We start from the raw sequence: 14,119 nt of genomic DNA on the forward strand, positions 1-14,119 counted from the left end.
TTTATAATGACATTTTTGCACGTTATGCTAGTTTTATCTCCTATGGTATCACAATAAAGTTCCTTTTATATTCCTATAGGGATTTATAAGGTGTCTATGGTAGCTACTCAATAGTGAGATTATAGTGACTTTATCGCACTTTTTCTTAAATTTCTTCGCTTTGTTTTTATTTGGTATCACTATAACATTCCTATAATATTCCTAAAGTATCCTGTTAAAATGTACTATAGGATTACTATAGTTCTTTGCCTTGAGGGATTGACTTCTTTCTTGGCTTTTTTTTTTTTTTCTAAATCAGGGTTCTTCAGTAGATGTGGCCTAACTTAAGTCTCTATTGCGTGCAGAAACTCTGTTTTGGTTCGGCAATTTGCTGAAATTTTCCAACACACTTTATAAGTAGGCTAATTATGGTGAGAGCACGTGCTTATGTGTTTTTGCATGTGGTAACATATTGCTGACTGGCCCTCATTCCCTGAGCTTAAAAGTAAAGCTTTTTCTATTGAAATGGAACTTGGCCAACTCTTTAAGGTGGTCTACCTTAACTCTCTCTCTCTCTCTCTCTCTCTCTCTCTCTCTCTCTCTCTCTCTCTCTCTCTCTCTCTCTCTCTCTCTTTCTTACACACACACACACACACACACACATGCAGTTTGGTTCCAAATTCGGACGTCCACTATTTGAAAAATTCTAACTTTTTACTTCTCATAAAGTCATTGATATAAAATGATAACACTTTTACAGACCAGAACATTCTAGAGATAAGCTACTGAATGATGAAGGTGATGAAGATTTAGTCCAAATTTAGGAAATGATTTGGGTCCAGAGTGGATTTTTGGATGTTTTGGGACAGAAGTCTTCAGCTGCTTGGTCCAGACTCACAGTGTGAATCCTAACATAGACCCAGTTATGTAAGGAAGAATGGAAAGGAGCCCCTCTTCCAAGCAGATAATCAGATTAGTAACAAGATAGCAGCCCGGCCACTTGATCCTGGCACAGAGGTGGCGAGTTCACATCGCAGCAGTAATGTTGATGGTCCGGCTCGCCGGGGGGGGGGGGGCAACATGGGGTCATCACCGCCTGCCAGCCGCCGTGGAAGGACGCCCTCATCATGTAACATCGTGTGAGGGAGTCTGGGTAAAGTAAATGAGGGGGGCGGCGGCCTAGAGGCTAGACATTTTACATTTCAGGGCATTTAGCCAACACTCTTTTCCAGAGTGACTTACAGTGAGTGTAACAGTAGAATAAGCTTCAATTCCAAGATTGCCATAAATTACGAGCAGCGACTAGTAAGGAGTCCAAAGGTCAGGGCCTAAATGGACAAAATATTAGGAACATCTTCCTGATATTGAGTTACAGCCCCTTTTGCAAAATCCACATCTCAATTTCCTCAAATCTTAAAAATCCTTCTCTAACTCATCTGCGTCTCTTGCACCTGCATCTCCCCCTTTGTGATTGGTGTAGATTTAATAAGGGAAATCAATAAGGGATAATGGTTTTTGCCCGGATTCACCTCAGCAGGGTATTTCATGATTTTGCACATTCGGTTTTACCTGTGACTGTAAAGCAGTCATGCAAGAGAGAAACAGACAGACATAAGGAGAAAGAGAGATGGGATTTTTGAAAGCAATTTGAGTAAGTAGAGGAGAGGGGATATGCTTCAGTGAGGAGACGTGAGGTAATGTCTTGAAATGATGAGAAGGAGGCTTGGGAGTGGAAGGTTGCTGGTTTAAATCCTTGGACCAGCTGGTAAAAACTGGGGAGGGAAAGTGGATGAGAAACACTCTCCCTTGCCTCAACAGCTACCATCAAGAGAAGACTGTGGTTGTACTGGGCCGTTTTTGAGTATGAGTGGATGTAACTGCATGAATATGAAGCAGGATGTTAAAAATTTTAAAAAAGCATGAATAAAAACTATTCTCTGACATCCTAGACTAGTCCAGACTGCCATTTATCAGGCCACGACAGCATTAGCTATTTGGTGGAAGTCTTTATTCAAAGTGTCTTACAGTCCTGTGAGAGCATTTGTTTTTTTTAGTATTTAATATGAGCGATTCTTAAATCCACCACCTTTACCTTCTCTGACCTCATTGCCATTTAGTGCAGCTGCCTAGCGTGAATTATTGACACAGATCTTTTTGAGGTTACAGTTTCGAACAATGGATTTATTGTCCCGGTCTGTGTTAAACACCAAGGCTTTTGTAAGAGCAGAGGCACCTAAAGCCATATGTAATGCGAGCGCCGCCCCTCAGCTCGCTCTCCTGCAGCACAAACAGGCCGAATAAACATCTGCTGTGCACCTTCAGGTGGGGGGTGAGCAGTCTGAAACGTTCTCACATTTTAAATCTCAATAATTCTTGGAAATATGAGAGTTTCTTTCTAAAATGAGATATCCATCATTTGAATTGAAATAAATAAATAAAACCCATTTACAAAATGATTGCTGGGATTTAAGGAAAACATAATATGGGTCACTATTGAAGTTATCTGTCATTTTAAGTCCTTTCTTTATACAATATTTATGTTTTTGAGGATAGAATCATTATGTACTTTTGAAATACTGACAGTATAGCATTTTGGAATTAAACTCTTCACATCTCCTTATATGGTAGTGTCACTTTACCGCACCACACTACTGACATGTTAGATAATTTTGTACGTGGATAGATAGTCCTTCAATAAAATCACTTTACATACAACATGGAGAACATGGATTATTTTTTAACTGATACATTTTCAGTTAAGCTTCAGCCGAGGTCATTTAATAGTTCACTCTTGAATTAGACAAAGACCAGGATTTCTACTGTAGGAGAGAGTTTATCAGATGTCTTCGGTTCTGTCACACTGAGCGCCTCCAAGAGAAATACTGAGGCCAAGGTCAAATCCTTAGGGAGAGGAATGTGCTGAGATTTTCTTTTCCCCTAATGCCTTGCTCTCCTTGCGCTTTTAATTTCTCTCTGTCATAAACAGACTGTAGAACATACTGTATTCATAGGGGATGCAGAAATTTAGCAAAACAACCGTTGGTCTTGGTCAATCGCTGATCTAGTGGATCACTCTTTTTAACAATACATTTTCTTCACCAGGCATCAGCCACAATGTGAGCAAAAAGTTTCTGCATTGGTACTTCAAGTAAAGGAGCAATGGAGTGTTAGTATAGCATTCATCATGAACCATTGGGCGACACCAGCCAAAAAAACTAGCTCATTAGCTTGCAGGTAACAGAAGCCATTGGTTTCCATAAGGAATGCTAACAATGCTAACAAGTCATTTGTCAAACTTTTTTTTGGCTGTTTCAGATTCTTCTGATTTAGACCTAATATAAAGAAATATCACTGTAACATTTAAAGCACACTTCATGTTCTGAAGACTTTGAATTCCACACTAAATTGAATATTATTTTTGAGTTACGGTGGTTATTAAGCTAAGGTTATTAATTAAGGTGCCCATCCCACTTATAGGCTTACAAGACATCCATACACCATATTGCAATTTCTGCACAAACATAATCCCAAAGAAACTCAGGCATCATATAAAGCACATTATCATTTTTGATGAAGTGTGCCACACAGTATCCACCTTCTTTGAAGCATCTCAGGTCATTCATACTCATCTAAACAAAGCAAATCGAACAGAAATAGAAGTTATTAGCATGCTTTTCAGCTCAAGGACAATGGAATGTAAAATGAATTTCATCGTATCACAAATCACATTGCCCATCCTTTATTTTGTCTACTGAAGAGTAAGTACGGAAACAGTGGATTCTGCACAAGATTCCCTGAGCTCCAGTGCCATCTGAGCCCAGCCCAAATCTCAGATGAACACTGAGCATCTCCGGTTCCAGAACAAATTGTCCCTTAGCTGCCCTTAACGCACTCCGCTCCAGCGTCACAGAGTGGCACATGAGATGATGGCTGAAAAAGAAAACATCTCTCGTGTTTCAGCCCGTCGCCTCGGCTGCTGTTTGAGACCGACACCGTTGACCTGGTATTTTGGCATTGTCCCTCCAGCTCCTCGCGCTGAAGACAAAAGGGAGATCATGTGAACAGCGCCGGACACTCTATCCCTCCTGTGGGGATGAAATATTTAGCAGCGCTCGGCGGGGAACGAGGCTGTAAAACTGTAGCAAAAGGAGCGTCCTCCTGTTGCCAGACGCTGAGGTTCGATAAGGGAAACAGGCCTAATCTGGGGAGCTATCAGGGCCGGGCCTTCCATCCCTGAGGAGAGGCTGTATGAGCCTGAGGATCGGTTAGGGTTGTTATTCATTTGTTATTCTCATCCTCTCTCTCTCACTCTGTCTTTTACTCTCTCTCGGGTACGTGCTCCTGTGCACACATGTACAACACAGAGAAATGCACACTCTGCACCCTGCTCAATTCCAGTCTGCTCTGCCTTGATCAGATAAAAGGCCCATTCTGCTGAAAAACACAATTTTCCAGTTTTCTGCCTGGTGATGAGGCATTTGGGCTGTAAATTGGCGTGAATGAATATTGAAAATCAGGGTTTATGATATTTTAAATAAACATCGTATGACCAAAACCTCAACTTGCTCCTTGTGGTTTCAAAATCAGCTTCCTCCTTCTCACCATGTGAGTGTAACCGTCTGTTGTGACTAAAAGCTAGCTAGTTAGATGCTAATACTTTTGCGTACTGCCAAACTCACTAATCAAACATGGCGGATAGTCATTCATTGTATAATACCAGGGTGTTAATCTGCACAAAGCCCAAGAAAAAAATTAAGGTGAACTTGGCTATTTCATTGGGAAGTATCGGACTGCTCCATTTAGATTCAGCATTAGCAGCGGACTGCATTCTGAAATTTACTCAACACTCTGTGGGTTTGCTAAGTTTGCTAGGTTGATGCCTGATGCCATTCCTTCAGTCAGCTCAAATAAGCAACTATCTGGAAGAAGCCATCGCTTTTGTCATGTTAACTCTTATATGCCAGTGTCTTGTTTGCTAGTGTCTGTCCAACATGTCCAACACTGTTTATAGTTTACACGCGTGGCTACCTCCAGTATGTGTGATTGGCCGTCAACTTGTCAATCAAAGCTCTGTTATGAACAGAAGTTATACACCAACAGTTATCAAGACTGGTACTAGATAGTGAAAATGTGGCTGCATAAAACCTGCATTCTTGACCAAGATGTTTTTAGTGAAGTTATTGCACTTTTAGGTGATTTGTCAACAGCACAAACTGAATTTAAAGTCACCAACAGGGTCTTGAACATTCACTTTTGAAAGTGACCCATATCTGGTATCAGTTTGAGGACCTCCATCCTGAAATGACCTGCATGTATAAAGGAACAACAATAAACATGTCACATCTGGACAGTCTGTCATGGAAGCCACCAAAATGATGGTCCAAAAACGACATGTTCTGTAGCCACGATCACTTCGTTGTTTGGAGTTTTTCGCCTCCTTGAACTTGGCTTTGAGGCTCTTGATTTTTCATTGACACTGAAGCCAAGTTCTGTTGTGGCTCTGCTCGACCATTTCTCTTGCAATTGTTTCAAACAGTGGTCAATTATGATATGTCGTTTATGTCTGAAGAAGAGCAGTAGCTCGAAACGTCACGTGGGATGTTTAATTAAAAAGAGCTAAAGGGAGCTACAGTGTGCGGACCTTCCTCTTTCTTTTATGCTGTCTTACATTGGTCCAGCACCTGCCTTGAAGGTTTTTTGGATGTGTGCGACTACTCCACAGCAATTACGATATGTTCCCTCTAGTCCTGTTTGAATGGAGGCATTTTCTAAAACACTAATTAAATTTGTGACCTCGCTGTTTCTCCCCTAGCTACTTGAGTCTTTGCACTCCATGTTTTTCCAGTCAAAAGGATGAGTTATGGTGACAGGGATTTGTCCCACGGTGACGTAAAAAAAACACATGAATTCTGAGCTGACAGTTGAGAATGCGATCACATGGCTGCGGGTCAGACATGTATCAGATTTAGGAGAACGTGTGAATGTGGGCCAAATCTGAAATGAAAAGATCAGATTCCATGTGTTGTTTTTTTTTTGCTGTTCACACTGCACTAAAAACATCAGATCTGTGTCACATAGGAGGGGGAAAAAATCAGAATTGGGACACTTAAGCTTCTGTGTGATCATGCTTGTCTTCAGGTTTCATGCTTGTAGCTAAACTGTCTCCATTACAAGTACAAGAAGGAGTGCTAATGCGTCTGCACGTGTAGGCTCACAGGCATGTGAAGTGAACCTCCTTGATCTAATTAAAGTTCCCATTGTTCCTCTCTGGCCGCGTCCTACTCTCTGTCCGGGAAATGTTGATTTACTCATGCAGGTAATCACAACAAATATTAAGACACAGTTCCAGGTCCAAGTGTCCCAATTTTTGTGCTTCTATCTTCAAGATCACTGGCAGAAATATCCCAGTTTGCCCATGGGTTGACCTCTAGGATTCTGACAACCATGGGCAAGGCTTACATGGGTTCCTTGTGATGTGCAGATAGCAAAACAACGGCTGTGAGTTTGGGTGTGAACAGCCGAGCATTCCTTGCCAAGTGTTCAGTGGAATCTCTGTTGATGGTAATGATTGTTTTGGGCGAGGCCTTTGTCAACACTGGACTGTGCGGGCGTCCTCAGGAAGTGGAAACTGTCCACTTTTGTTCTTGAGATGATCATTTCTTTCTCTACGCGTGTTTACATTTACATTTTTATGTATATTGTTATCCAGAGCAACACAGTGCGTGAGCAGGACAAAAGGCTATTGACGGACACATCAGCTGTTTCTGGGAACAAAGCTTTGATATTTCGGTTAGGGGACGGGCTGTCAAGGCACCAGGACACCTTTCCACCCTTACAGAAGGACCACAAAGCAATGCTAGTTTAACCCAATATTAGACTGTGCGGTGCTGCAAGCAGGGTCTGAATCTGTGTGTAGAGATCCCATTGGATTTAAAGTCCAATTTATCCACTCAGCAATTGCAGCTCCCATAACAGAGAGGGGAAATGGTACGATGTTCAATCATAACTGATTCAGACCCATTCCCAAAATACAAACCTGTCGATCCATGACGTTTAAAAACACAACTTGAAGTCACAAAAAGTCTGATTCTGTTACTTAGTTGGCTTGTGCTACAAATGAGCCACTGTGCATCACAACACCCAACAACTGCAGTGAACCTTGTGGCATGCAGCGGGTTTGAAACCACACCTTGCCACCGCTTGATGACTTGAACAGTCATAATATTACAAGACAGGTTTGGGATTCCCCACACACACACACACTCACCCATACATTCACTATAGGCACTACCACAGCAGCACCATAGACCTCCATACCAACTGGACACTTGCACACATTCAACACCCAGTGTGAATGTGTTAGACTGGAGCTGACTGCCGTGTCCCTGCAGTTGAAATCCCATCGCTTCTACAAGTGTCACCTTGTTCTGCTGAGGTAGTCGCCTTCACGTGACACCAGTCACACCACCGCTCACTGTGTCACGTCTGAGCACCTGAGAGCCACGCTGTCCTCTCCTGACTGATATTCAGCACCTTTATAAGCTGATTGTCTTGCAGTAATTCAGCCCCCGCAGGCGTGCCTCACTGTTTCCAGCATGCCCTTGCAGCTTATTTGATTTTCATGCACACTGTATTCTTTGTGCCATCGCATCAGTTAATAACAGTTTGTCAGTTGCGATAATAATTGGTCACACCCAGTTTGGGAAGGCTTGTGTGTTAGCTCTGTTTTCTGGAAGACTCAGAGTCACTCCTCAGGGTGTTGTAAAGGAAGAAATGACAGCTTGACATTGCATGATCTCATCCTTTACTGTCTGATATGCGATGAAACTATGGGTTGGGCTGTGTCCTTCCATCAAATGTCTCAGGTGATCTCAGAAACTGCTGAATTTTGGCACTGTGTTCTGGCATTTAAAGACTTGGATTGGCCTGATGGAGGCGCTATAATTGAAAGTCACATTTTCAAACTGTGAAAGGCCACAACTGCTACACCACCAGTCAGATTTTTATGAAACTTCGAGGGATGATGCATCTCATTACTAATTGGTCCAAGGGGTGCCTGCATCATTTGTGGGGGACAACATACTTACTTATTTGTATGCAGCTGCACCTATAGGCCGCCTTTACACCTGGCATAAACATGAGTCCTAGGTGATAGGACTGTGCTTGGATAGCGCAAAAACTCATAAAATCCAGGTGTAAATGCACTCAAGAAGCATTGAAAATTCAATGACTCAAACCGCTTCCCGAGGTGGTCAGAGACACATTTGACCACAAAGTATTGTAAATGCAACATGTCTTCAATCCACATATAGCAATTACTTAAAAAGAACTAAAAAACATCTTCTTCTTGTAACGGAGGTAAACTAGCAGCCTTCTCCTCCACTGTTGCACACAATATGCAGATTGTCTAAAAGGATTTCTTCCTCTGTTTTGAAAAATGAGCAAATGTGCATATAAAAATATCAGTTTCTTAGCACTTGCCATCCCTAGGACGTATGAGGGGGAGTGACGTGGGTGACAATTTGCGTTTTACGAGGGAAAGAGAAATCCGATCCCAATGACAATCTGGATACAAGACGCATGTTAATACCAGATGTAAAAGGGGCCTATTTGTCTGTATTCATAGTATTCCCATGATGTCACCTGCATTTGCTAACAATATGGTTCCACAGCTCATTGGCTGTGGCTGTCATTTGATTATAATCACCTGTTCATTTATTACAACCACCTGTTAGTGTTATGTTATTTTCCTGCCAAGATGGCTGTGTGGTGATGTAACAGAATACTTGATGGAAAGGCAAAGGCTTTGGAGAGAAATTCATACATTCGGCATCAACTTCACTATTTATATTTGTCTAAGAAACACATTTCAAGCATTTAAGCATGAGCCTTTAGATCAAAATGGCTTTAAGATCATGAAAAACATAGATCATTCAATCAGGTGTGTCCAAACTTTTGACCACTAGTGTATATACTGTATGTGTGTATGTATGTATCGAGGGCTTGGAGCCAAAGTGCATTATAGTAGATTTTACAGGAGAGCCAAAACAAATTTTGATCAAACTTGGATCAGCTGCCATTACCACATACTAAGCACAATATTTTAACTTTTTGTGTTATCAGATTGAGCATTACCATAAAAACAATACTGCTACAGTTTAAGTTGAAACTACGCCAAGTTGGCATAAGTGCAGTTAAGCCCTTTTGGCAGCAAACAAAACTCTACTTTTACTGTTACGGCTTTCAGTTTTTGTTTAATTAAAACTTATGGGTCATGATTTCAGTTGTGTCCTTTTGGCACTGAAAAGATCTCACTGAGACCTTTCAATTGATATATAATACTCATATTCACCCAAAATCGCACTTACGCCCCTTTGGCTCCAAGCCCTCGGTATGTATGTATGTATGTATGTATGTATGTCTATCCATCTACCTACCTATCTACTTGCTGTTTTCACAAAATGATTGCTTGTCGTTTCACAGAGCAATAGCAGTAGTGGGACTGTGGGACTGTTGTGGTCCCGGGGGGCAGGTGAGACAGTCTGCAGTAAAAACTGTGTAAGTGGGTAATCTCTGGTTGGGTTCCATATCCAACTGGATATTCCAGTGCCCGCGGTGCCAAGAGTGCTGCTCTTTCTAAAAGCAGCTTGTCTTGCCCCCCGGTGCTGTGCTTCATTACATAAGTCGTGCTGTCCCACTCCCGCCTGCCATCCCTACACCACACTGAAGGTTCTGGAAGCAACTGGAAGACTTTCAGTGTAAATATCGAGTGTTATAGTTCCTTATGTATGTAGACTCATAAATATTGGACTAAAATACGGGCCTGATCTCGTTCTCTTTCATGCATACATACAGACACACATACTCTCTCTCTCTCTCTCATGCACACACACACACGCACACGAACACACATCACAACCGATAACTTGATACTGGCGCCAGGCCCGTAGCCTGAGGCATTACTAAAAGATAAATATTTCATACTGTTACACAACCTCTACAGTTAGCTAGCTAGCAGACAGTTACCCAGCTGCTTGTGTTGGGTCGTTAGTGCTGACTGGTAGTATAGGACCCATATAGCAGCACTTTTATTGTCTCTTGGAGAGCACTTACATGGTCCCCATTCCACAAGTTTGACATTTCAACATGGTGCCAAAATTATGCAAGGTTCCCAGACTGGTCGGGGGAGTGGGTGCGTGGGTGGGGGGGGGGGGGGGGGGGGGGGTGTGACATTAATTCGCCCAGTACATTACACTGGGTGTACAGAACATTAGGACAACCTGCTCTTTCTATGAAATAGACTGACCAGGTGGACCTAGGTGAGAGCTATGATTGCCTATGGTTTCATTTATTGAGAGCACTTTAATCATGAAGCTGAGATGTAGATGAAAGGGAGGAGACAAGGTAAAGAAGGAATTTTAAGCCTTAACACAATTGAAACATGGAGCAAATGGGAAGTGATAATAATATTTTGTACACTCTGTATTTGCTCAAGGAATTTGACTTGTAGTGTAGTTTTCTTGGCTAGGTACAGTTAGTTACACCAGTGACATACATACAGTAAGAGTCATATTCCTACCGTAGATATGCAGATGCATGCACAAATGCATGCATGCACACACACACACACACACACACACACACACACACACACACACACACACTTATATATTATACTTCCATTGACTACATTCATTCCCTAACCTTGAACTAACCCCTTGTAGAAGCGAGGACTCGAGAAATGCCCTCACTTTCGAAGATCTTTGTATCCTTGTGAGGACATTCGGCCCTCATAAGTCGTGAAATGCAAGAACACGAACACACACACACACACACACACACACACACACACACACACACATCTCAAATTCCAGAGATGTGGATGATGAGTTTCGGAGAAGACGCAGTCATACAGTCTTTCAGGCAATTCCCATGAAAGACAATGGGGATCCAGCAGAGCCTGCCGAAATTAGCCCACACTGTCAATGGCCTTGCACCGTCTTCCTGTTCAGAGCCGTGAGCAAGCAGCAACCCAGGAGGAAGGGCAGGAGATCGTGGGAACTGGCGTGTCACTGCAGCCTCGGCCACGTCCCGGTGAAAGCTCCTTCCAGTGAACAACATGACAAACTCTGAAAGCACCGAAGGGGGGAAAAGAAACCCAAGAGGAAACTGGAGAACAATGAAGAAATGGATGTCACACTACTGTTAGGCCTGCTCGGCTAGGTTTGGGTGGGAACCCAAAGGCCCGTTTCTGCTGTAGTCGGAGCCTGGCTATCCAAACTCATTGACAAAAACAAGCCCCAGTTCCCACGGTGACCTTTCCCACGCTGCCGCTCATATTGTATTTATACTTCTCTTGTTGAAGCGTTTCCCTTCTGACTTGGATAAGAAAGTAAAAAAAAATAGACTGGATGTTTGTCTTTCCTTATCACAATGACAGTGTTTTGGTTGTTGTTATTTTGAACTTGATCCCGTCTTTATTCATGCCTTTCATTTGGAGAGATTTCAATGAAGTTTTGGTAGAGTTGGTGACTAGACCTCAGTTTCCCAAAAAGCATCAAACGACTACAGGGATTTTCTTTGGAAGCCTCTCCTATTGACTGCAAACCAAACTTAGATCATACAAAAAATTCTCACCATTGTGTTTCTGAGAAATCTCCACCAGCCTCCAGTTAGTAATTTGTTAACAAAGCTACTACATGTCAGTGGGTAAACTCTCTCTCAAAGTCACATTCAAGATCAGGTTTATTACTTATTAGTGTGAGTGTAGTTTTGTTACTTATTCTTACGTTTGGAAGTAAAGGGAATGCATTTCAATCAATGATCAGATGAATGGTTTCATTCTCCATTGACTTGCACTAGCATTGCTCACAAATGCCATCAGGGGGCTAATGCCAGTATCTCCACAACAAAAACACTTGTGAAAGCAATGAAGTTATGTAAGAAAGGGCTTGGTAAGTGATCAAATGGGATAGGCTACTAAATATCCTGAACCCTCCCTTTGAGATCATCTTTATTCCATTGCCAAACCAATCGGAGGTAGGTACCGGATCAGACCAAACTGGGTTGTTTTTGGGCACGTAGTAGTAGCATGTGACTGCATACCAATAATACCATATCATTGTTGTAACTGGAATTGTATAAGAGAAATAAAAAATGCCTCAAGCGTCTATTCTTGGCCGCCTTCTTGAAAGAATTCACATTCTGATTGATATTTGTAATCTAATCATATTCAAGGGGGATTCCACATATTAAAACACAACAGATAGCAGCTTGTCCCGTATCACCTGCGTTCAGAAGCTGACAATGAAGAAACAAACATTAAAAGTCTGCTTCACCGGCCCACGACAGGAGGAGAGGATGTGGACGTACGGTCCTCCAGTGTGACCGAATGCTTCCGAGCTCCGTGTTGTGATTCTCCCCAGTGTTCTTTTAATCTCGTTGACAAAGCCACTTGCAGGAAGCTATGCCAGATATGTCCGGCCCGTCACGGCCTTCCCAGCAGAGCCAGTAAGTGAAGAATAACACTGTTTCACCAGACAATCCCCAATCGCCACAAACAAGGCCAAACCGAACAACAGAGGGTTTAAGCAAGACCACGGTTGTGCCGACTCCAGGGAATTCCTTCCATACTTTCCTTCTGGTGAGTCATTGTATGCCTGACTGAACTTGGGCAAAACAAGGACCAGAGCAGGTCTGAAGCAAACACGGGGCATGGACTCCGTTTCTCTGTCTGATCAAAAATTATTTTCTTGGCCGAGTTATTGTTTGACAATCCAGCAGCATATTTCACCTCAACCAATTAACTGAATTAAAAGAATACTCTTATATTACAATAATCATTGTAAGAGAAGAGCAAGCCTACACTGAAGACCATAATAGCCATCACAAGTTTAAATTCCTTAAAAACACCATTCAACTAAAAAGTCCACAGGAGTAACTTAAATCATAGGCCATCAAAGCAAAAGTGGTTTATTTCATTTTCTGGTATGGGAATTTTTCAAAATGGCTACTTTGATCATAGTTTTCATTCCCCCACTGTAATCAGCTATGCAACTTCATACTAAACTTAGCATCTTATCAGATGTCCCCCAGCCTGCTGTGTACCAATTAGTAATAAACAGTTTGTTTATTAACCTGTTTATTAATTATGTCAGTTTCAGAGGATTGTGTACATTTGGGGAACTTCATTTCTGTTTACTACGGCTCATTTCAATACAAGTCTGTCCTACAACTCTATAGCGTGGTCACTGATCACATGTCCCATTGATGCAACAGCCATTGTGCTCCGAGCTGAGCTGCACCCCTAACTGCTCATTCATTGTAAATCGCTTTGGACGTGGGCATTAGCTAAATGTCTAAATGCCTAAGTGTAAATGTCCTGACAATAGCAGGACTAGTGGTAAACACCCTGCAGACACGTTTGACCAGTTTCAGGCTGTTCACGTCTCCAAGTAAGAATGGAAAGAAAGAACAGAAGAACAACAGGAAAGAAAGAACAGATGAGTTCAGATGAGATCTGCTCATTTGATGAGCGTAACTTTTCCAATCTTGGAATGGATTGGTCACAAACTGGGAACAGTGATTTTCAGACTTCCCTATGTCTGCAGATGAGTTCACAGGAGAAAGATGTGGTCAGCTCTGTTTAGGATCCTGCACCCTTCCCATGGCCTCTACATATTTCCAAACATTACTGCTAAACATGGCAACAATACTCTGGCAACTCAAAGCATTTTTATGCACAATAATGCTCTGTATTTATTTTTTCACTTAATCCCTTAAGTCTTGAGAACATATTTTCATGCTGTATCAGGGGAAAAATCTGGTCAATCAATCCTGGAAACCATTTTTATCTTGGGCTGGAAAAATATTCCAATATTTGAGTGACATTCTCTATTAACTACATGGATTTCGACAGAATAAAATCTAGTTGGACTTTTGCTCCTTAAAGCAGCCATTTGTTGATTAAGGCTCACAAATAAGGGAACTACATGCGCACAAGAAGAGCATATGTAAAAGAGAGTATGCCACATCTGAATCATTGGGAAATAATTATTGGTGTTCGTTTTAACATGCTCGAAGCACCGGATGGGTGTGGTTTGCGTAGGACTTTGAGTGTCAGGAAGATTAGACAATCACA

The sequence above is a fragment of the Centroberyx gerrardi genome, chromosome 4 (assembly GCF_048128805.1).
Source record: "Centroberyx gerrardi isolate f3 chromosome 4, fCenGer3.hap1.cur.20231027, whole genome shotgun sequence".
Classification (NCBI taxonomy): Eukaryota; Metazoa; Chordata; class Actinopteri; order Beryciformes; family Berycidae; genus Centroberyx; species Centroberyx gerrardi.